The sequence below is a fragment of the Carettochelys insculpta genome, chromosome 2 (assembly GCF_033958435.1).
Source record: "Carettochelys insculpta isolate YL-2023 chromosome 2, ASM3395843v1, whole genome shotgun sequence".
NCBI classification, from domain to species: domain Eukaryota; kingdom Metazoa; phylum Chordata; order Testudines; family Carettochelyidae; genus Carettochelys; species Carettochelys insculpta.
The window spans coordinates 55,013,886-55,025,152 of NC_134138.1; positions in this window are offsets into that span (position 1 = coordinate 55,013,886).

Consider the following 11,267-nt stretch of genomic DNA (forward strand, 5'->3'; position numbering starts at 1 on the left):
CCAGAATAATTACAATAATAAAGCTCCAATCCTGTAAAGACTTACTTGCTTAACCTTGACACATGAGCACCTCACCTGCTGAAAGTTAAGTATGTACAGTAAACTCTTTCACAGCCAGCAGCCCCAGGCCTGGGAGGTTGCTGGATATTCAAATACAGGGATATACCTAGCAATACATAACACTAAAGAAAAACACAATTAGATATTAAGAAACAAACAAAAATATATGCAGAGTACTTCATTTACCAACAATAGTATTGTACCTTGTAAACTTATACTGTATTTGTTGTATTTATTTGTATTTACTTTCACTGTACTGTACTTACGGAAAATGTAATTAAATTTACTTATGGTTAAAATGCTTGTTATTTGAGAGTTTGGGATGATAGAATGCCAGATATGAAAGAGTTTACTGTAAATAACAAGAAGTCCTGTGGCACCTTCTAGACTAACAGATATTTTGGAGCATAAACTTTCATGGGCAAAGACCTGCTTCATCAGACGAAGCAGGTCTTTGCCCACGAAAGCTTATGCTCCAAAATATCTCTTATTCTATAAAATGCCACAGGACTTCTTGTTTCCGAAGATACAGACTAAGTCGGCTACCCCTCTGATATCTTAAATAAGTCTTTGAAGCACCAGGTCCTAAAATGGACTAAAGCACTGCATAAAACAAAGAGATTACATTATATAAGAAATACAGGAGCAAAAGGAAAGTGATTTTTAGCTATGTAGGTTTTAAAAGTCTCAGGCCAGCTCTACAGTAAAAATTATCAACATAAAACATGTCTCTCGGGGTGCAAAAATTGACACTCTTGAGACGTGTAGCAATGCAGACTTAACTCCTTATGTAGACAGAGCTTATTCAACGGAAGAATTCTTCCATTGACCTAGCTACTGTCTGTTGAGGAGGGAATTAATTACAGCAGTGGAAAAACACTTCCTAGGGCTGTCATGTGTCTACACTGAAGTGCTGCAGATGCACAGCTACAGTGTTGCAACTGAGTTGCTGTAGCATTTTAAATGTGGACCTAGTCACAGCAAATAAATAAATAAATAAACTATCCCAACAGGCTTCTAACAGGCAATGTGATCTGTGATGCTTGTGAGTTTTCCAAACATCTCTTTCCTAGGTTCAAGGCACCTGATTTTTCAGACATGACATTTCATGGTTTATTCAATGGACAAATACATGGGAATACAATTTCTTAAACATAGATCTACATAATTTCTGGTTGCCAATTTCATTACAACTTTGACGAGAACACAATACTAAATATGAAGAAACACAATCACCCCAGGACGTGTGTGGATTTCCATAGCATGGAAATTAGACAGTGTTTTCGTGAACTCTTGTCCTATCCATCCTTAAATGGGCAAAATGTAGCCTTTCCCTGTATGTTCCTGGGTTCCAAACAAATCACATCCAAACAGTCAACATCTTTATCTGAACATTCTCCACAATCTCTTCTGCTTTCAAAGACTGAATTCATACTCCCATAAATCCTGTTATGCTAGCATTTTGCTAATAGTTGGTTAATGTCTTGTCATGATTCATAGCATGTTTCCGTTCTCACAAGAGGCAAGAGTCCATAAATATTAAGAATATGTTCATCACTGAGAAGAAAAACATTTAGCAAAACATTTATCAGATCTTTCATCTTATATGAAATTTACGTCCTTTCTAAATTTCTGAAGATGCACACTGAAGCAATAGCATGAATGACAATATTAATATACATTCCTTAGTGATTCATACTGAAATCGAAATATTTAAAAAGTTCTTTATAAGGCTGAAATGTCCTATAACATGGATTTAGCATACAATGGCTAAAGCATTTTATGAGCATAATTCAGTGATCATGTGAATATATTTTAGTCGATGATAAAGCATTAGAACAATTTATATATCTGTTGAAGGAGAGAATTCTAAATTTATTTTGACAAAAAGACAAAAACAGACATATATTTTGGGAAAGACTTGCTTCTAGGTTTAAGTTAATTTTAAATAAGCTATGTATCTATGGTATGCAAATAAAGAATAATCAGTTACACAGCAAAGGGCACCTGTTGTTAAATCACTAAGTAAGCCTACACAGCAGCCTTATTCTGAAATAAACTACTCAAGAATAGCTATTTCGAATTAGCTTACTTCAAAATAACACTGCTACACACAACAATGAATTTTGTAACAGCACTTAGCTAAGTCACTGTCAGAAGGGATATCCTGGCAGAATTTCTGTCTACAGATAGCATCTACACATAAAAGCAGACCGAAAGATCTATCTGCTGTGTTGACAGAGAGCAGCCAGGCTACCTGGGCCTCTCTCGACAGAACGGCTGACAGGAAGCTCTACAAACAGGGCTGCCTGGTGACCTGGATGCCCTGTCTGTCGACAAAAGGGCCCCACAGCCTCTGAATGGGGAGAGGTATAATGCTGTTGGTGGATGTACTAGGTTTTGTCAACAAACTGTCCATGTAGGTGTTCCCCACTTTTTCTCTACAAAAGCCCAGTTTTGCTGGGAAAATCATCTCATGTAGATTGTAGCCATAGAGACTTTTTGAAACAAGCCCTTGGATGCACTTTGGTTTATTTCAAAATAGGCACAATTCCTTGTCTTAACAGCACTTGCTTCTAAATAGGTATTTTGAAATAGGTACTATTCCTCATGAAATGAGGTTTACCAATTTTGAAATAAGATGATCGCTATTTCAAACCCATTTCAAAACAGCAGTCGTGTCATGTAGCTGCTAAGTTAGTTATTTTAAAATAACAGCTGATATTTCAAAATAACTGGGCTGAGTAGACCCACGCTAAGTGTATGTCTAACCAAGGAAGAAAAAAAAAGAGAAAAACAAACTAACAGACTTGGTCCCACATCATGAGCTCCAGAGCAAGCACAGAAATCTACCCACACATGAAACATGCCTTCAGTCCAAGTTGGCTGACATAAGGCCAACAGCAGGTTTTTCTTTGCTGTGTAGATATATTCTGAATATCAAAACATTTTTGGTCTGACATAATGCTTATTAAAAATCAGTGACAAACCTCCTAATATGTTCAGTGATGTTTGGGTCAGGCCTTTTTAGTACTGGTTGTTTGGTTTGGTTTTATACTTTTTCTTTCAATTATTTTTAAGAAGTGCTTGACACATTATGTCTGTAACATGGACAAAGCTCCCTTCATGCTGACAGTTCTGAGAATCATCCAAAATAAAATATAACAACTCTTGCCAAGCCTGGAAGAAAATGAAGGGGTTTAAAAGACTTAGTAGATTGCACTTCTTGGTTTGTTGCTGCGGTTCTCATCAAGGAGATAAGCAGTCTATCATTCTCTGGATAATGTGAATAAAAACATCCATTCTAATAAAACTTGGTTTTATGTAATATGTGTTGATTTGCCATACAACACAGTAAAATATTCTAGTCTTTTTTGGTGAAAACTTTTATTTTAAAATAATTTACACACTCCAAAATAATGAAGGCAGGCAATGAGAGTCAATCCCTCAGGGCCAGAGAGTATTTCAAGCAGGAACAGGTGCTGCAAAAGGCCAGCAGGGGAGGGGAAAGTTCCCTCCTGTTCATATTTTTGGGTCCAGATATCAGCAGTTTCTTCTTTCCCCAATCATATGGGCTGGAGAGAAAGAGAGGCACGTTTGCAGGGGTAACCATCAGTTACCAATAAGGTCAACACATTATTTTTTTCGGTTTGGAGTCCGAAGATTCATTCTTCTCTGATGAGTATCAGAACGGTAGCCGAGTTAGTCTGTATTTTCCAAAAAACAACAAGAAGTCATGTGGCACCTTATAGACTAACAGATATTTTGGAGCATAAGCTTTCGTGGGCATAGACCCTCTTCGTCTTTTCCACCCCCCTTTTAACTTGTTTATTTAAATGGTTAAGCCCTTCAAGAGTCTAACATTGTCTAGCAGCATTACCAACACTTCCACTGCTTATTGGGCTCCTAGAAGACATTTAGGCATAGACTGGAGCTAAATAACAGCACAGAACACTGAGAACCAGGATAGGTGACTGTAAATTAACTTTTTCAGACTTCAGGAAACTTGGACACACACATAATAAGTGGACATCGATCTAACTAAAATCATGCTTGACCACAGATGTTGCCTGACCAGAGAGTGCCAGACTAGCAACCTGTACAAGCCCAGAAACTCAATCAATGCCAGACATCCTTTGGATTACAGTCTCCCACAACATTCTTGTCTGCAAGTTAAGGAAGTATGGATTGGACAATTGCACTGGAAGGTGGTTAGAAAACTAGCTACATGGTCAGGTCAAACGTGTAGTGATAAATGGCTCTATGTCTAGCTGGTGATCAGTTTCAAGTGGAGTGCCCGAGGATCGGTTCAATATGTTTATTTATGACTTGGATGAGGGAATGAATTGTACCCTAGCAAATTTGAAGCTGACGCTAAGCTAGGGGGACAGTAGATACTTTGGAGGGCAGGGTAGGATCCAGAGTGACCTAGATATATTGGAGGATTGGGCCAAAAGAAATCTTATGAGGTTCAACAAGGACTCTGCACTTGGGATGGAAAAATCCCAAGCACGATTACAGGCTGGGGAGCAACTGGCTAAGAAGCAGTATACCAGAAAAGGACCTGGGGATTACAGTGGATGAGAGGTTGGACATGAGTCAATAGTGTGCCCTGTAACCAAGAAGGCTAATGGCATATTGGGGTGTATTATCAGGAGAATTTCCAACAGATCTAGAATAGTTATTATTTCTCTCTATTCAGGACTGGTGAGGCCACATCTTGAGTATTGCATCCAGTTCTGGGCCTCCTTGTATAGAGAGGATGTGGAGGCATTGGAGAGCATCCAGCAGAGGGCAATGAAAATGATTAAGGGGGCTGGAACACATGACGTATTAGGAGAGGATGAGGGAGTTTGACTTATTTAGTTTGCCATAGAGAAGACTGAGGAGTCATTTAGCAGCAGTCTTCAGCTTCCTGAAGGGGGGTTCTAAAGAGGATGGAGACAAGCTGTTCTCAGTAGTGACAGATGGCAGAACAAGGAGCAAATGGTCTCCAGTTACAGTGGGAGAGGCCTGTGTTAGATATTAGGACAAACTACTTCACTAGGAGGATGATGAAGCACTGGAATGTGTTACCTAGGCTATGTCTACACTAGCCAGAAACTTCGAAATGGCCATTTCGAAGTTTACTAATGAAGTGCTGAAATACATATTCAGTGCCTCATTAGCATGCGGGCAGCCACGGCACTTCAAAATTGACACAGCTCGCCGCCGCGTGGCTTGTCCAGACGGGGCTCCTTTTCGAAAGGACCCCGGCTACTTCGAAGTCCCCTTATTCCTATGAGCAGATGGGAATAAGGGGACTTCAAAGTAGGCAGAGTCCTTTCAAAAAGGAGCCCCGTCTGGATGAGCCACGCGGCGGTGAGCCGCGTCAATTTCGAAGTGCCGTGGCCGCCCGCATGCTAATGAGGCACTGAATATGCATTTCAGCACTTCATTAGTAAACTTCGAAATGGCCATTTGCATGGCCATTTCGAAGTTTTTGGCTAGTGTAGACATGGCCCTAGAGAGGTGGTGGAATCTCCATTTCTAGAGGCTTTTAAGTCCCAGCTCGACAAAGTCCTGGCTGGGATGATTTAGTTGGAGTTGATCCTGCTTTGGGCAGGGGGCTGCACTCAGTGACCTGCTGGGTTCCCTTCCAGCCCTAGGATTCTATGATTCTATGATCCTCGGACTTGTTGGTTGCAACAAAATGTCACACAGAGAGAGAGAAGAGATCTCTCAAGCTAACCTATATATCTGTCCAGTGAGGTGCTGCACACCTTCCGAGGGTACTTGAGTGCCTTTAAAGTAGAGGGCACATAGCAACAGGCAGGCTTGGCACTTAGCCTGTCATGTCAGTACAGGCTTGGCCCCTACAGCTTGTTACTAGTGTGCAATCTAGTTTCAAGTTTCAAGTTTCAAGGAACAGCAATTCAGTTGGGAAACTTCACCTTCTAATAAATCTCATACTAAGCATAGGAACACCCAGAAAAGCATTAATTAGCTCTGACTAGCTGGTTAGAGAGGTCCTGTTAGGCAGCATTCTATCTCTGGATATGCTGAACCAATGAGTTTACTGATAATCAAATGCTTCTGTCGTGAAACTAGCTAATTGGGATAGAACAGCTGGAAAAAACTTCAAAGAAAAAAGCCCATTAAGAAGAAGAAAAGGAATTTTCTCTGTCCCCCAAAAATGAAGAAGGAAAATCTCTAGCTTTTTCAGTGGTTACCTCAATTACAGTTGTAATCAGTTATCATGTCTCCTCTTAGTTGTCATTTAATAAGATGATATATACTTTGACCTTTTAATTCTTCTTCATCAATCACTCTTTTTAGCCTCATATCACTTTTGTCTATTCTCTGAATTTCCTACTTAATAAACTCTCTCACACTGAGGTGGTTAAAACTAAATGCAGTTGATGGCTATAGGTACAGTGAAACCAGAGGGACAGATGGCGTGGGCGGGGGAGGGACAATTGCTTCTCTCCCTTTTTAGTGACTTCTTTTTTCTGGAAATTGCATCCTATATATTATTAGCTTTTTGTTGTCATATCACATGGATAATTCATATCAAACTTGCTGTTCCAATTTTTGGTCTCTTTTGATGTTACTGCCTTCCCAGCAATTAAATAGCTGTATTTAGTGTTAATGTACCTTATATATGTTAACTTGGGACTTGCACTTGGGATGGAAGGATCACTCTCATTTTGTTCTCTAATTTCTAACTTTCAAAGAGCTTTTACTTGATTTTTCTGCTTCCAAAGATACCTTCCACCCCTAAGTTTCATATCATATGCAAATTTAACTCTTCCAAATAATTAAAGAAATTAAATAAAAAACAAGATCTAATGATGACCCCTGTGGCATTCCACCAGACAACTCTAGAACAACTCAATACCTTGTCATTCCTCATTGCTTTCATTTATCATGTCCTCCAGCTGGTTGCTCGCCTATGTGACAATGTTCATACTCAAGCCAATTTGATTTTAGTCTTCAACTAGCATTTTTTAAGATGTCGGATCAAATGCTTCATTGAAATCAGATTTTAATTGCTCATGGCTCAGCTGTCTATTAGCTGTTTATACAGCATCTAATTAGGCCGATTTCTTCCAACTGAAGTCAAAGGCAAAACTTCCAGAAGCTATCATTGACATAGAATTTGGCCTTTAGCATCTGCTATATTATTTTACTAAGCATTGAAGTTAGATTTGAGAATCATCATGGCACATGGCACCAAACAGGAAGTTAGGTGCTTCTGAATTCTAATCAGCATTGACTAGTTGTACAGTCCTGGACAGCTCATGTCATGTCTCTACCTCAGTGCCTTTCTCTGAAAAGTGGGACTAATAATATAGTTGGATTTCCATAGCCCAGCAACATCTGTAGTCTGCCATGACCGCAGGTGCTCTGGTGTAGGAGCACTCATGGGGAGAAGTTGGGCCCCGTGCTCAGCAGCTCCTGCGCTGCCTGCCCAGAGTGCCACAAACAGTTCAATTGCAGAACTCAAGCTCAGGAAGGGAGGGAAAGAGGCAGGGTGGTGGTGGGGGGGTTGCTTGGGAGAAGAAGCAGGGTGGCTGGGGGGCCTTGCAGGGAGCCAGGAGTGCAGCCTTGAAGCCCGCAGCAGGGGCCAGGACCTCAGCCCATTGGCACAGGGCTCAGTGCACTCCCATGAGGCTACCCTCCTGAACCCTGGCCTTGGGACCTCACAGTCACCCTGTCTCGTCTCCTAAGCACCACTAAATCCTCTGCTACCTCTGAAGCAGAGGCCTGAAGTTGGTGGCAAAAGAGAGGCTGGAACTGACTTCCCTTGGTCCAGCAGATTCCCTGCTTTAGGGCTGGACAGGTCCTGAGGGTACCTGACCAATAAGGTACAACCTGTACTTACAATCACTTACCTAACAAGGCTAACTAGTTGCCTGTATGCCAAAATGCACTGGCATTAGTACATTGATGGTTAATGAATATCCAGGATTCCTTTTTTGAAGCTTAACATAAGGATACAGGGATTACAGCTCAGGCCTAAGCAGCCTGGGACAGCTAGTGTTCCCCAGTGCCAAAGAAAGGCCATGCAAAGCCATAGCCAGGGAGCACCGTGGAGAATAGGTGCTACAGAAATAGGCCCAGGACCTGGGGAGCCAAAGTGCCAGTATCCTGCAGCCCTCTGATTGGCCAGTCATCCTCTTTAACCCTAAAGGATGCTCCAGAAAGTTGCCTGAGCAACACCACAGATTTTGGGATTGGTGCAACTTCAGAGTTTACCTCATCTTCTGATTTCTGGTCTCAAATATCACGCTGACTTGGATTCCCGAGTCCGGCCTATTACTGCGTTTGGTTTCTAATTTCTGACCCTCATCTGATTTTGACCTTAACGCTTAATTATTGAACCTCTAATCTTTCCTCACTAATTACCATCCCAGCTGTGCAGACCCCATCCCAGCTGTGATTGCTAGGCAAGACTGCCTGCTCACAGTCCCTTATATTTAGTGCTATATTTACTTTCCTCTAACCTACTCTTATCCTCAGTTCTTCATAACTTTACAGAAATAACTGTCGTCTACTCTAATTTATTAGCATACGTATTAACCCCCCCTGCTTGATTTATGTATGCATAATTTCTCCAATTAGTTTACAAGACTTGTAGATCTAGGGCTATATTTACAAAGTCTTTCTCATCGATTCCTTGTCCCCAACTCTTTTACTATACTGTTCATGTTCAATACAGATATTTAACAGCATTTCAAATATCAAGAGTAACATCATCCCTCTCCTCATTTACCCTCTTTCTCTTGGTCCTCTCCGGTAATCTGTTTTCCCTGATATATTTGAAGCTTTTCTTGGTTCCTTCAATCCCTTTGGCTAATAACTCTTAGACACAAGCTACAGTCTAAAGACAAGAAAGGGCTGGGAGCCAAGCATGTCTGATTTCTAATCCCAGCTCTACCACCTATTTACTTAATGATTTTGGAAAAGTTGCTCAATGTGGGATTGTGACATTGTTTTACTCAGTAAAACTGATGAATAAGGCTCTCTCCACCAACTTCTCATTAAATATATCTGGATCTTGGATCTTTGGGGTACTGGAAACAGGTTAAAATGACAAGTTATCATTTTAAATGTGAGGGATTTTGTGCTGCAAGTATAGGCTTGGGGGCTCAGAGGAAAGCTGTGCAATTGAGTTGTCTCTTTAGCATGAAGACATCTTGAAGAAAGCTGGGATAACGTATGCTTCACTGCCATAGGAGCAGACTTTTCTCTTTATGTTTTAAGCTTGTCTATCATTTTGAATAATAAGCAAAAGTAGTGTTATGTGGAAACTTTCCAGTAATAGTAATTGTTTTCCATGTAATAGATGTCCGCTCTGAACACAACAGGTACAGGTCTGATGTGGTTTTCAGTCCTTTACATTTTGGACACATTCTTTGTTAGCAACTGAGCAGGAACAGCCACAAAGGAGGAGAGCCTCGGTTTCTCCTACTATTAGCTGGTCAAAGTAGATAGCCAGATATGAGAATAGCAAGTTACGTCTTTTGAGAGTTATACTAATTTACTTCCACTCCCTAACAAGAAGAGCAAGGGGAAAAAAAGTCATACTAATTGCAAAATTTATCTCCTGTTCTTGTCCATATCTTTTACCGCCTCTCTGTGTTACTTGAACATTTGAAGCTACAAATCGGTTAACTTCTGCTGTAGGAATAAGTAAATTCTTCTCCAGATATTCCTCTGAACGGCATTCCCTCACCAATAATTGTATGCAGTAGTTATTTACAATTACTCATCTGCAGAAACTATTTCAGATTGCATATTTCATTGGGCCTACTTTACCTATCCCAAGAGAATTTGCTGCTTGGTCACGCAAAATTACCATTATCACCTACAAATGTAACTTATTTCCTGCTGGTGACAGAAGAAAAGCAACAAATGGAAACTGAAGAATGGATCTTATAGGCGTTTAAAAGCACAGAATGGCATTCATGAAGCTGAAATCCACTGAACAGTACAGCGGACAGATGATTTAGCAGTAGGGTTCTAGCATGAACTTCAGAAGTCCTGACCACGTCCCTGCACCCCACAGATTTTGTGCTTTAACAGATTTTTTTAAAAAAGTGTTTTGGTGCTGAAAGTTTCAGGTAGGCAATTTTGGAGATCCCAGTAGGCAACAATGTGCCTAACTCCCACTGATTTCAAGCATTTAGGTGCTTTTGAAAATCTCATTAGGTACTTACATGCATCATTAGGTAGATACATATCTTTGCAAATCTGGCCCTTAGTCTCTCAATTTCCTATCTGTAAAATGGAGATAATATAACTGCCCTACCTCACAGGGGTGTTGAGAGGATAAATACATGAAAGACAGAGTCAGAACTTACAATAATAGAGGACATATAAGGACCCAAAATAGCTAGGTTAACTTAAAACAAGCTCTTAAAAGCAGTTTCAGATGTTACATGTGCCCTCAGTCCCTTGTAGTATGTATTTTTGACTTGTATAAATGTTTCTGTCCTCGTTGCTTTGTGAAAGACCTACACAAGGCCAAGGTAAAAAAAAAATATCTAGACACAAGGAAAATGTGAAATCTGAGCATAGACAAAGTGCTGTTTCCAAATGCAAAAAACCCAAGCACCCTGAAAAATTTTTGCGCAATTTTCTTTCAGTCTCCATAATCTTATATATTACTTTTTCCTATATGTAACAGGTAGTAGTAGGCATCCTTCAGTCTGCATAGACTAGGGATCGCGCCCTTTATAGTTTCAATTGAGGGCTTCATTTACAGCGTCTATTGTGACTATGAAGACCCACACGAGAGTGACAGTCCTTGCTGCATCTCTTGAGATGTGGTGGGTGTCTGGCAAGTCCTTATTATGCTTTCTGTGCGCTCGCTTCTCCTCTGCTAGTTGTCTGATCCTCATCTCATCCTTCTGAAGGCCCTTGTGTAACCCCTGCCTCCATCTGCTGTGGTCGTCTGCTAGTTCTTCCCAGTTGTCCAGCTCGATGTCTACCTCTCTGAGGTCTCTCTTGCAGACATCTTTGTAGCGCAACTGGGGGTGTCTGGGAGGTCTTTTGCCAGAGGCTAGCTCACCATACAGGATGTCTTTAGGAATCCTTCCATCATTCATCCTGTGGACGTGGCCAAGCCAGCGGAGCCGACGCTGCCTGAGGAGGGTGTGCATGGTTGGGATTCCAGCTTGCTGGAGGACGGCGGTGTTGGTCACTCTGTCCTTCCATGA